The sequence below is a fragment of the Haematobia irritans genome, chromosome 4, assembly GCF_050003625.1.
Source record: "Haematobia irritans isolate KBUSLIRL chromosome 4, ASM5000362v1, whole genome shotgun sequence".
Classification (NCBI taxonomy): domain Eukaryota; kingdom Metazoa; phylum Arthropoda; class Insecta; order Diptera; family Muscidae; genus Haematobia; species Haematobia irritans.
In genome coordinates this window covers 66,584,551-66,598,842 of record NC_134400.1, presented here as the reverse complement: position 1 = coordinate 66,598,842, position 14,292 = coordinate 66,584,551, and the positions used below count along the sequence as shown (strand labels likewise).

General features: G+C 35.0%; 1 protein-coding gene and 1 long non-coding RNA gene across 2 annotated transcripts in view; one reads left to right on the top strand and one right to left on the bottom strand.

Moving 5' to 3' along the window:
• The window catches only part of Vps13D (vacuolar protein sorting 13D), a gene marked incomplete in the record, with an annotated part of 741,787 nt that overhangs the window by 60,051 nt on the left and 667,444 nt on the right, over window positions 1–14,292 (bottom strand).
• On the top strand, window positions 8,238–8,700 carry LOC142232884 (uncharacterized). The gene is made up of 2 exons (XR_012721238.1): window positions 8,238–8,490; window positions 8,550–8,700. It is a non-coding gene; the product is annotated as an uncharacterized LOC142232884 (long non-coding RNA).

Below are 14,292 nucleotides of genomic sequence, written 5' to 3'. Positions count from 1 at the left end.
GGCATGATCAGTTATGATCGTAAAAGGGAGCCCTTCGACATATGGTCGGAACTTCTTCACACTTAGGACCGCGGCGTAACACTCTAACTCCGTTACGCTGTAGTTCCTTTGTGCCTTGTTTAGTTTCGCCGACATGTAAGCAATTGGATGTTCCCTATCGTCATCGTCTAACTGAAACAGGACACCTCCCACACCCTGTGTGGAAGCATCACATTGTATGTAAAACTTTCTGCCAAAATCCGGATTCCTTAAAATCGGCGCTGATATTAAACAACCCTTTAAGGTCTCAAAAGATTGTCTTGCTTCTGTCGTCAACATAAATTTCTTCATTCGCTCCTTTGTGAGGCAGTCGTGTAGAGGAGCAGCAACAGTAGCATAGTCTCTCACAAAGCGACGGTACCAGCCCGTCATTCCCAAAAACCTGCGGAGCTGGCGTGGAGATTTCGGCTCAGGGAAATCGGCTACGGCTTGGACCTTTTGACTATCCGTTCGAATAGAGCCATTACCAACAACAAACCCCAGGTACTTCACCTCCCGATAGCAGAATTTACTCTTTTCCACATTAATTGTTAAATTCGCCCTACCAAGACACCTCGCAACGTCGGCCAATAATATCATATGCTCTTCAAAGGTGGCAGAACACACTAGAAGATCATCGAGGTAGACGAATACATTGGACCGCATTGCGCCAGGTATAACCTTATCCATCAACCTACACATCCTCTGGGCGGCGTTACATAGCCCAAAGGGCATTACCGTGTATTGGTATAACGGCCGCCCAGGGACGGTAAATGCGGTCTTTTCCCTCGATTTCTCTTCTAGTGGGATCTGCCAGAAAGCATCCTTTAGATCGATTGCGGATATAAAATTAGTGTCTTGCAAACGGCTTAATATACCCTCAATATGGGGTAGGGGGTAAGCATCCTTTATCGTCCGAGCGTTCACTTTCCGGGCGTCTAAACATAGCCTATTTTCGTCTCCCTTCCGTACCAGCGTAACAGGAGAACTCCAACTACTGTTGCTTTCCTCTATCACTCCCAACTCGAGCATACGATCAAGTTCAGTATAGAGGAGCTTCTGTATGATGGGGGAGACAGGATAGTGTCTCTGCTTTATGGGAAGATTTTCGTCAACTACCTCAATAACATGCCTCTCCAAGTCTGTACGGCCGAGACCACGTATTGCGAACGATGGAAACATAGCCTTCACACGTTGCAAATGTTCCTGCTGCGAATCAGTTAGATGATGCTGACTTGAGTTTGAAAAAGGGGTATCGTCTGGCTCTATGATCTCAGATATAGGGTATTTTACTATTTCTGAGCTTGGTTCAGCGCAACCCACAACTGAAAGATTAAATACCTTCCAGAAGTCGACCCCGAAGTAAAATTCTTGTTGTAAATCTGGGACTATAAGAAAGTCGAGCTCCCTTGTCTTATCCTCCCATTGCACTGGCAACGTAATGATACCATAAACACTTGCACTTCCTCCATTTGCAGTCTCTATTTTCCCATTCTTCATCTTCAATATCTGCTTCTCCATTCCAGAAAGAAAATTAAGCCCATTTCGACCGATACAGCACGCGCTAGCTCCCGAGTCCAACAATGCCATTATCTCTTTTCCCGCAACTTGAGTCTTCGCGAAGAATCGATTATCACCCTCCGACGTTATGATTGTCTCCACCATTTTTTTCTTCATACATCTCATTTTAAAATCTTTATATCGTAGCCTTGTTATTTTCCTATATTTACGTGTTTTCGCCTTTTCTAACGTTCCAAAAATACGAGCCCTCGCTGCTTCATATTCCATCTTCCTTTGATGTAGTGTTTTTGGTACATCATGTCTAGTACTACCCCCTTCCTCTCCCAATATGTCATCACGCCTTAAAATCATAATTGGTTGTGTAACTCCGGTGATTTCCTGCCTGCATTGGAGTCCCCGGTCGACTCCAAAGCTCGCCGGTTTTCCATTGCTGGATCTAATTTGCAATAAGAATCCCCCTTGTTACATTTAAAGCACACCATCATGTGAAAGGTAGACTTACATATATTGGCTTGTTTTATTTCTCCAGCGGGCAATTTTTTATAAAAATCTCCGGGCATACCGCAAAGAAAACATAAATTTAAATGAAATGGAGAATTGCATAGATTTTGATCCAATTGGCCACCATTGCAAGATCGTGAGGAGTTATTTGTGTGGGTATAATTATCATTTTTTGCCTGTCTTCTTTTATTCCCATCATAATTACCACTGAAGCCAAATGCCTCCAGTGTAGCTCCCATATTCTGGTCTGATAGCTCAATGTTGTTCCCAACTTCACCTAAGGACAATTCATGCACAGACCTTCCCTTAGCTCTACTCTCCGAAAGCCATTTCTCGGCTCTCTTACACTCCCGTCGTAAGTCAGCTAGTGTATTAATGGACGAATTAAACACAAGAGAAGCTATATTGGTCCTTATATTTTTCCGAATTATACCGACAAGCTCTGATTCCGGAATCTTCTTCTTCAAACGGAATGTCAGATTATGGATTTCAGTGTAGAAGTCGTCAAAGGATTCACCGTTCTGCTGTTTGCGGTCAATGATTTCGCTAATAACGTCAAAATCCGAGTCGGCAGTCTTGAAACTATTGATTAGCTCACGTTTCAACGTGAAGTAGTCGAATTCAAGATCATCAGCATGATCCTCGAGTACTTGCCAATACCACTGCAAAGCCCTACCCGAGACTAAGCAATGGAAATCTGTGAAAAGCTGATCATAAGGAACATTATATAGTTCCCTCATCTTCTCTATCCTGAAAACAAAGCTTTCCACCGTCATAGTCCGATTAGTCCCGTCGAACTTAACATGCCAACGATCTAGTTCAATGGGTTTCCGTCGGCAGACCTCACTTTGGCTGTATGTTGCAGTGTCTGTAGTCTCCTGAGCTCTTGTTGAACCCCGTGTATCATTTCTATCATTAGAGGGAGTCGACCGTCTTTCGTTGTGTTCCCTTGAGCTACTGCCCTCTCCCTGATCAGTCCCCGAAATGGCATTACGCTGTGGTGTAGATGCAACTCTGGAAATATTCAACGCACCAGCCCGTCCCGATGCCTCCACATCCGTTACTCTATTTGCCAAACCTACTACCTCACTCCGCAGCTGCCTCATTTCGTTCATATATTTGTTCATATCCTCACTTTGCTTTAAAAGCAATGACATCATTTGCGAGAGCTGATCAGTGCCTACTGCCTGTTGGTCACCAACTTCATCTAATTGGGGTGAACCCTCCTCACCCTCTCCTGGCATGTTCATGCGTTCTAACTTTCTGATAAAACTTAAAGAAGATTCTGACTGATTAAGTGATATCTCGTCCGTAACTCTGAACGAATTGCCCCGAGATGGTCGTCCAAGAACCAAATCTGCACACCTATTCAAATAATCGACAGGTAAAAAATCTACAGGTCGAGGTATACCAGTGTCGATCTGATTTAGAATAGAGCCCACAACTTGATTTTCCAATGCTCGCGATATACTACGCGTTACTATACGATTTTCGGTATTAATTACCTTCTTAACAGGATGTTTGGATCTATCCTCCATTCACAGTTTCGGTGAAACCCAAAAGATAAAATAAATAATAAAAAAATAAATAATAAAAAAAAAATATATAACCAAACTGTTTTGTGTACCTTAAGAAGTCAGAAATCAATTATATATGGTTTGGTGATGTTGGTTATTAGCCGCTCATGATTCAATAAAATGTAGCAAAAATGAATAAAACAAAATTCCCCCAACTTTACTTTACTATTAAAAGCCCCAAAAATGCCAGCCTCTATATCACTAATGCAGTCAAGAACCAATAACTGCCAAGGATACAGAGAGCAAATTTGTACCTCCCTCTACAAAGACCCAAATAAAATAAAAATTATATTGGTACCTCTGAAAAAAGAAAATCCCCTGTAACCACTTCTAGACTCACGATTATCCAGTGCTATTTATTTCCCGGACACGGTATCTAGATTCCCAAAATAATCAACTTGGATTTATAAGAAGCTCAAAATTAGGACAAAAAATATATATGTCGTAACTGAAACCACATTTAAACCCAAAAGCCAAAAAAAATCAAAATTTAAGAAATAATTAAAAATAACATAATAAAGAATTCTGTGCTCGTTGGGCGCCATATGTTGCAATTAGTGAGAATAATCCTTTTATTTGTAGCGGACACGATGACTATTCGGTTATGCTCGTCGGCTTTGGGGCGGGGTCTTGTCAAAAAAAAATGAATTCTCTATTTTGCAACATAAAATTTCCCGTGTCCAAGAAATAGGAACAGTATCCAATATTAAAAACCCCCTTACATTGTCTCTGTCCGTCTGTTTTCATGTCCAGTCGTAATATGATGGCCGTCTTCAGTTGGGCTTGCCCTCCCCATTAAACAAATATGCACCATGAATCGCCTCAAAGCCCATAATATCCGAGTCTGATTCCCTATCACCAAAGCCAGTCATATATACTAAACCCCCCTACAGTCCAACATTTTTACAAACTTTATCAATGAATCATATTGCGCTATTCCAACATCACCATCCAAGCCCTTCTACTCACTCATATTCACAACTAAATAAAATAATACCAAGAAATTCATTTGAAATAAATGTATTCATATAAATTCATGTTCATTATAAATTGTTATAGGAATATAAAAAGTATGATATCTAATTACTTCATTGCTTATATTTAACAATTGGTGATCCATTATAATTATAAAATTTCAGAAAAAAAAAATAAATGGTATTAAATCTGTTTGATTTAGTATTTATGGAAAGTACTAAAGAAAAAACATAAACAAATATATGTGTATATATTTTATATTTAGGGAATAATTCTAACCCTGACTGCAAAATTTTTAAGCGTAATGAATTCTCTTATTATTACTACTTATTACTCACCGCTCTTAAAAGAATGTGATGATGTTGGCGCCAGCGTCATAACCTACATTAAGAGAGGAAAAGAAAGAGAGATATGCTCTCTTTATTTAGAGTGGCTATTTTTACTATTTTCTTTTTGCAAGATTTTTTTTCTAAAAATGAAAGAGAAACAACTTTGATTACTATTGTTACAATTACTTTGTTTTCCTTTGTGTTTTTTTTTTTGTTTTGTCTTGTTTTACATTTTTATTACATTCCGTTTTATCCAATTTACATCATTAAGTATTAGAAACAATTTATTAATAAATTATATATACTTCTATTTCAAGAAACAAAATAGTATATGAACAATAATAATTTTATTCAAAAAAATTCATATTTCTGTATTAAAATTTTACTGAACATTCATTTTTCTGTTTACATCATTAAATATTAGCAAAATCTATTAATACATTACATATATTTATATAAAAAAAACTAATATATGTACGATAATATTTCAATTTAAAAATTTATAATTTCATATAACAATTTGGTTGAGGGCATAAAAAATTCACCTCATTCAAGGGAATTTGAATTTAAGTTAAAGTCTTTTCTGTTGTTTTCTTTATTTTCTTGTCTTCGCACTGTAGTAGGTTTTATTTGCCGATTCGATTTATACATATTTCATCTGCTTTCTCTGGTATTACTGACATTCCCGTTTTAAGGTAGTTTATTTTCTATTATTGGTCTCACTTCCATTACATATGAATAAGTAAAATTACAACAGGGGGTGGGGTATTCTTGGCATATAGCACAAACTGCATGTTATCAAAACAGGTTTCTTTGTTTTTTTTTTTTTTCTTTTTATTTTTTCTATGAAGGTCTGATTATGGTAAAGAAAAAGGTAATGTCTGCAAAGCGCGCACTTTTTTTGTAATATCACGAGATAACCTTATTGTATCAAAAAAAATTAGTTTAAAGCACTTCTTTTGTCGAGAACTGGAATGTCACTTTCAATTAATATTTTTCCAGATTTCTTTCTTTAAAGATATATATTTGGTGGGATCTATTCTGTTCAATGGTTCTGTCTACTCATCACTTTTTCTGTTAGAATTCCGACCACCAATACGGCTCTATTTCTCTATTCTATGTTCATACATTTTTGATATCGATTGCAACCCGTGTTTCTTTGATGTTTGATAATAAAGTTCAGTTAATTTATTTTTTTTTTTTATTTCAAAATAAATATAAAATCATGAGTTTCTGCGCTCTAAAATTTTTTTTCGTCCGAACACGTCCATTTCTTTTCTTTTTTTATCCAACTTGACAATCTATCACCAAAAAAGCTCTCTCTCTTCTCTCAACATCATCCCGTCACCATTCTCTACTGCTGTCTAAAATAATTTCAGGGTTACCATGTAGTCTGTCTGAAAGATAATGTATAATTATATCCCATCTTTAAAAATAGGGTTCGCCATTCGCAACATCCCCGCATGCTACAAATTTGCTTCCAAGAGTTCTGAAGAAATTAACATATTCATCTTTTTTATGTTATGTGTAGGAGGGCTATATATTGCTGACACAGTTATAGGACCTTTCAGAGTTTCCAAAATAACATTTGCTGCCTGTATTTCTGCTGTGCAGTAATGAATTCCCTGTCTCTTTTATAAGTATTGCAGATCCACCACGCGCATTTCCCGATGGGTGATTGACATAATAAAATTGATATTTTGGAATGTAAAAATTATGTTTTTGCGTGAAATGTGTCTCTGATATTAGAAAAATATCAATTTGATTACATATAAGAAACTTTTCTATTTCTAGGGTATGTTGAGCAAGACCATTTGCATTCCAAAATACTATCTTAAGATACTTCATTTTTACAAGGGCGTTAACTTGGAGGCGATGTTCATATTTAGATGTGATAACTGTTGCATAATATTGTTTTGATTACCAAGCATTGAATGTAATTCAGAAAGCTGCGACGACGATGTTTGTTGGTGTTGTGGATTTTGTGTTTCTTGCTCATTGGTGTGCTGACTGACGTGTTCGGAGGTTGCACGCTTAGCAGTATTTGAGTATGAGATGGTATCTCTAACTGGCAAAGAGTTTGTTTTATTTTGGGTGTCAGAATTTTGGCGCTCACTAATTGGTCTAAGCGACGGATAATGTTTAGTGTATATCTGTTTGTAAATAGAGCACCCCTTGTAGTTTGCGGGATGATTCCCTCTACAAAGAGCATACTTAACTTCGTTTGCCCAATTTTTTTCGATTACAAGCCTTCGATTCATGATGATTATACTAGATAAAAGTCTAGTTACAGAGTATATTTCTTTGTTGTTTTGTTTGGGTTTCAGTTCTTTTTCAAACAGGGATAGCGGTTTTTTAGTTTTTAGTTTTTAAATCTTGTACGTCTACGGAGGAGTGCATACTCCTCAGCATAACTTTGAATCCTCTTTCACTTTTTGGCTTGTATGTATACAATTCAGTATTTTTCAGTTCAAGTTCATTTATTACCTTTTTATATGTATCATGATTTTTTGGTAAAATGTTTACCTGTTCGTTCCGAAGAGTTTTGATTTCAAACTGCTCCGGAGCAATTTGCAATAAAAGGGTAATTAATGGTTTTATATTCGTAACTTTATCCACGAATATAGGCGGTGGTTTCGTTTCAATTTCAGAGGAATTAGAAGCAGTTTGGTTATTTTCTTCGTTATCAGCCAGTTCGGCAAATTGATTGGTTGATTGGGGGGTTTTACTAAGCCAGTATTTAGCTGTAGTAGCTGGCCTTTTCCTAGCATTTAAATTTTCCGGGCTTTCATTAGATCTTTTTTTGCGATTAACAGCTTGCCATTCGTAAGTCGATCTTTCAGAGTTGTTTGGTTCGTTTTGGGTTTGATTTTCGAAATTACCGACTTCTCGTTCAAGCTCATCTTCATCAGTTTCAAATGACTCGGTTTGCTTATTCAGTTTTTGTTTTAAAAACTCTACATCTTTTTGTAGCTGCATACACAGTTTTTCGTATGCTTAATTTTTTTGAGAGTTCGGAATTTTCTTTTTGTAATTGCAGTAATTTATTAACTCGAAGTGTGCCAATACTATTACGTGGTGTTATTTCTCTTTCCGCATCCATAATTTACCAGATCTGTATCAGGGTAACATGCGTCGGTAGTGTAGTTTTTGTGTACCAAATACACACACAACATACACACTGCATTACCCACTCTATACAAATCTCGTAAACTACTTTCTGGTACAACTCTGTTTGGTTATGTGTCAAAAGTATACAGCTCGCTTATGATAGAAACGACCAGCTGATACTGTCACTATTGTAAACAAAGTATTCAGCTGGCAATATATGTATTTGTCTCTATCTGTTGTTTGAGTGATTTTTAATTTATTTATTTGTCTTTCCAATAAGTCAAGGCAAATAAATAAACAAATTTAAGCATACTCACCGTCGCTCGCGATTCAATCGCAATGAAAGAATGCTCCTGAGGAACCAAGCTCCAATACAACAATCAAACAATAGGGCCAAAACGCTTCCAACCGTGGTAGATTTGTTTCTGAGTAGCAGCAACCAAGAATACATCCGTACTGTAAGTTGCCAATTTATTACGAATGATATTGAAATTAAAAAATTAAAGTAATTGTGCAGAACGTCGCAATACTAAAAGGCAATGTTCAATGGGCCAAAGGCAGTATCGAAAATGGAAACGGTTAATCTTCAGTTGACCTTTTGAAATTCTTCTTATGTAACAAGCAATACAGGATAAAATCTTCAACATAAAATAAATACCTATGCCATATTGTTTTTGTTATTTTGGACTTACAAATTTAGCTTCTGTATGTATGTATGTATGTATGTTTCCTTTATTTACAAATACTGAACATAATTTATATAAATATACTTAATACACACTTTAATTTAAAAAAACTGTCATAACTAAAGATTGTATGATAAGTCACGTATAATTGTATTCATTTATAAGAAATGTTCGGTATTTTAAATCTGGCTCCCAGAATTTGACCAAGTTTTTCCAATCGCCTTCAACAGCTCCATTCAAAATATTTATCATTTCCGTATCTGATAGACATTGCGTTTGGATGAGCCGTGTTCTGAATTCTGACACACATATTTAATGAGCGTGAAATCATCTGCAGATGATTTTTAAAACTACTATTACCTCCTATATTTCATACATAACACACATCTTCAACCACATCCTGATTATGTCCGTTTTTCCTAGTAGGTGGAAGATATCGAAGGTGATACCTTTGCCTAAATCCAATGGTGAGTATAGGCCAATAAGTGTATTGTCTTTTCTGTCGAAGGCTTTTGAGAACTTAATGCATCGTCAGATTATTGATTTCATTACCATCAACAATAAGTCTGATGACCGGCAATCTGGTTTTCGTAGCAATAGAAGTTGTACTACCGTATTAACAGATGTCGCTGAAGATATCAGGGCAACTATTAACCAAAATCATATTAGCTTTCTGTTGTTATTAGACCTTTTCAAAGCTTTTGACTCTGTGAGTCATTCAATTTTGATAAATAAGCTCTCTCGCTACTTTGGATTTGAACAGACCGCTAGATCTCTAATTCGATCATATCTTAGTCTAAAGAGGGGTGTTCCACAGGGGTCCGTCATCGGGCCCTTACTGTTCTGCTTATACATAAATGATGTAGTAAATGTTGTCTGGGACTGCAACATCCACATCTAAGCCGATGATATACAGCTGATATTTTCTTTTGATTCCAAATGGACTTAGGTGATTTTCCCAGCCTATTCATCAATATACAATATTGATGAATAGGCTATATCAATATACAATATTGATATATATCGAATATACAATTTATGCAAGGAATTTAGGAGTTATGTTCGATAGCGGACTCTCGTGGAACAGACACATTGATACGACTATAGGAACCGTATACGGCATGTTGCATTCTTTATGGAAGTTGCAGCCTTTTATTTCAACTCATATAAGAGTTGATTGCAGAATCATACTTAATATCAAGGATTATTTATTGCTGTGAGCTTTGCATGAGTTGTGATTCTATTCATGCTAGGAGACTGAGGGTTCTTTCTAATGACATTGCTAGGTTTGTGAATGGTATCGTTCGGTTTAGTAGCATTTCGGAGTACGCCAAGAAGTTGTATGGCATGACTTTCAGCCATTTTCTAGATTTTCGTTCCCTACACACAAAAAATTTTTTTTCTGATTCAATCACGAAATTAAGTGATCCAATTAATTTTTGATTGAAATGTTTTCAATCACAGAAATGATAGTATCAATTAAAAAATTAATTGAAGGTCAATTAAAAAGTTAATTGATCCAATTAAAAAATTAATTGATACTATTATTTGTGTGATTGATTTTTGTTTCAATTAAAAAATTTGTTGAATCAATTAAATTTTTAATTGAATATTTTTAAAACTCAATTAAAATTTTAATTGGAAAATTTTTCGTGAAATTTTTTTGTGTGTACACACAAAAAATTATCACCAAAATTTTTTCAATTAAACACTTAATTGAATTTCGAACGGATTCAATTAATATGTTAATTGATTCAACTAATTGTTTAATCAAATCCGAATAAAACCCAATTAAAAAAATGATTGATATTTGTTACTTTTCCAATTAAAATATTAATTGATTCAATCAATTTGTTAATCAATTCGGAAATAATTTTCAATTACAAACGTGATTAAAAATTTTTCCGTTTCCAATTACACATGTGATTGATCCAATCACCTTTGTGATTGAAATTGAATAATTTTGAGCAATGCAAAGAGCGAAAAGAGAACAAGAGAATGGGTATTTATAGCACAATGTACGATGGGGAGATTAGCCTGTGGATGTAACTCGTAACGAACGTTTGGGTTTTTCTTGTTCGCGTAAATTGAAAAACATGATTGGCGACATTCTGTCTGCTGCATTCTAAATGCGCGCATAAATATTTTGAATGCAACAACAAAGCATAACAAAGGGTTGAAGTAAATAAAGTGTGCAACAACAAATGGCCACGTGGTAAATATTTGAAAAAATATATGACAGAACGCATTTGAAATTATCTGTGTTTGTGTTTTGTGGTATTGTAAATATGGAAAACAATCTTCCCCAGCAAGCATATTGGCAAGCGTTTTGCAAATTAAGATTGCAGCAAGCTTGTATAAATAAAAAGCCGGTTTACATTAAATGGACTAAAATAATATATTTTTTATTCATTTCTTCAGTGACCAATTTTATTTCGTGAAATTGACCAATCAATGCCATCAACTCCATCATTTTATCAAATATATAAGAATATGTTTGCAATCAAAAGGTGGGTACCGTATTGATCTTTTAAAATTATATTTTTTTAACTCCTAGTTTTCTTAAAACTAAGAGCGGTATGGGTTTGATTCACCTTCAAGTTGCGAAGTAGCATTGGCATTAAATTGCATTTTTGTTTACCTGCCTTTTTCAGTTTGAACCCAAGTAGGGAGCAGTATATCTGATATAAAAACTAATGAGCTGAATTATCTAATCGTAAAAAGTTCTTTCTTTTGGATTTAAAAATATGTATTTTCCATTTATATTTTCTTCTATTTCCAGAATTTGCAAAGTATTATCAATATAATACCAAATATTAATAAAAGTATTACTACATATAAATTCTTAATTTCTAAACAAAGTATTTGGAAAGCTCCACCTTAAAGTGCGATGTATTATTCAGCGTTTGCAGATGGTTAGGAAGATTGTTCCAAAGACGTATCGTAGGTACGAAAAATTGTCTTTCGGATAAAAGACTTTTGAAGCGCATTTGGTTTATCTTTCTGCCACGATTAGAGCGGGCAAAGACTATTTTGTCCAATAAATAAGACGGTTCTTGAGAATATATAATTTTTTGTAATAATACCAAGTTTTTATATTTCAACAAGTTCTCGAAGGCCATGTTGTATATTTTGTAAGAGTCTTGGGAAAATCTATCAAATCTACGTTTATTAAAAACATAACGAGCAATATTGTTATATCTTATTTGCAGTTTCGAGTAGTCGATATACGAACAGTTAGAGAAAATGTCGCTGCCGTAAAGAAGAATTGGCATAAGATATGTTTTTGCCAGCATCATACGTAGAGCAAATGGTGTCGATGTTTGTACTGCCCACAGGTTTCGAAGCATTCCATGTACTTTTCCAGCCGCTGCATTAATGTGATTACTCCAGGTTAGTTTGTTGTTGAAAATTATTCCGAGATTTGAAGATGACTGTACAATACTAATTTCGCAGTCGTTTAAGACAAGTGTAATGTTGGATGGTAAAGTAATGTTCTGCTTCGTTATGAATAGACATTTTGATTTGCTTGGATTTATGCACAAACCATTGTTGATCGCCCAATAAGACATAGATCTTCATTTATGTTTTCAGCGCATTCATTAACGTTATTTAGAGACGCACTTTTATATATCTGTACATCATCAGCGTATAAGTGTATTTTGCAGTGGTGTAGGACATCAGACAAGTCGTTGATGTACATACAGAACAATAAAGGGACCAATATGGATCCCTGAGGGACACCTTTTCTGACAGGTAGAGTGTTTGAAGTTTTATTATCCAGATATACAACTTGCGATCGTTCGAAATATAAGATGACAGCAAACGGCATGTAGTATTAGAAAAGAAAAATAATTTTTCCAGTTTAATGAGTAAAATTTCATGATCCACACTGTCGAACGCTTTACTGTGGTCCAGTAAAACAAGGAATGAGGCCAAATTTAGATCAACTTTTTCTCTAATTTCCTCAACGACGTTTACAATAGCAGTTACACAGCTTCTCTGTGGTATGAACCCGGACTGATATTGAGTTAACATTCGGTTTTCTGAAATGTGCGAGTTGATTTGTGTGTAAAGCAGTTTCTCAAAAGCCTTTGATAGAAATGGCAATATAGCTATAGGACGAAATTCTTTATTCGGTTTAGGGATCGGAATTACTTTTGCATTTTTCCATATGTTTGGGTATGTTGATTTAGTAACAATGTTTTTCAAAATATATGTTATATATGGCAAAATTTTATGTAGCAAGATTTTCAAAAATATTGGGTTTATCCCATCTGTGCCGGTAGAGTTTGATTTAATTGAGAGTATGCTTGTCAGCACTTCAGATTGGTCAAAACATCTGAAGCTAAATTGGTTCTCGATTGGAACATAGCAGTAATTTGAATAAATATTTGCTCTTTCTACAGGCATATGTTCACGAACAAACTGCTCATTCAGCTTATTTAAGTCTATTTGATGGTAGGAAACATGATCATTTTTCTTTCCGATTCCAATATTCCTTATTTCTCTCCACTTTGATTTGCACCCAATTGCTTTAGTAAATTTTTGTTTATAGTATAAAAATTTTGCTATTCTTACTTGTTTTACAACCTCTTGACTTGCCGATTTGTAGAGATTATATAACTCTGGCGTCTTAAACCGTTTCCATCTGTTGAGTGTTTGTTACGGTTCAAGATTAAATTCTTCAAAGATTCATTGAACCAGGGTTGTTGTTTGTGTCTCATAGTTTTTGTTCGCAAAGGTACACATGCATTAAAGATCTCATTTACTTTATTCTCGAAAAAATTAACTTGGTGGTCGATTGATTCAGATTCATATATTGCCTCCCAGTTGATAATATCTATCATTTCTTGTAATAATGCATAATTCAAGGATTTGAAATCGTAGCACACAAACTTCTCATCATCAGTCCTTATAGATATATCGTATGTGATAAATGTGATGTCATGTCTAGAGAACATTGGTGCAGAAATTTGATCATAAAGTTTAACTTTGGCTATATGGTTTACGAAGAATACATCCAGGAGACTATTACTGTTATTTGAAAAATGAGTAGGTATTGAAGTATTGACTGGTTGCAAATCCATTGCTTGCATGGAATCTTTAAGATTAGCTTCAAGAAATAGATTACTATTGAAGTCTCCTGCTAGAATAACATCGACGTATGACATTTGTAATGTGCGTTTTTAGTTATACTACTCTTGTACTCAACGGCAGCTAAATCAGTGCCCAAGTGTGTAATGCAATCTCCCTATTATTGACTTGTTTGGTTTTTTTCAATTATTTTAATTATACTTTTCGTATAACAATATTTCTTCTCTTGTATTAGACGAATGATTACTTGTGTATATTTCTGATATCCCATGTCTATCATAAATTCTATCGATGAGAAAAAAAAATTAATCAACATTCTTGTATGAATGAAGTAGTTTTTTTTTCCAACTCAACCGATTTTTTATGAGAACATATTTTGGAAAAATTTATATTTTCATTTTTGGCGATTTTTTTTTACATTCGAGAAAATGGCAACATATCTATCTTCCGAACTATTGGTTGCGGGCTTAAAGAAAT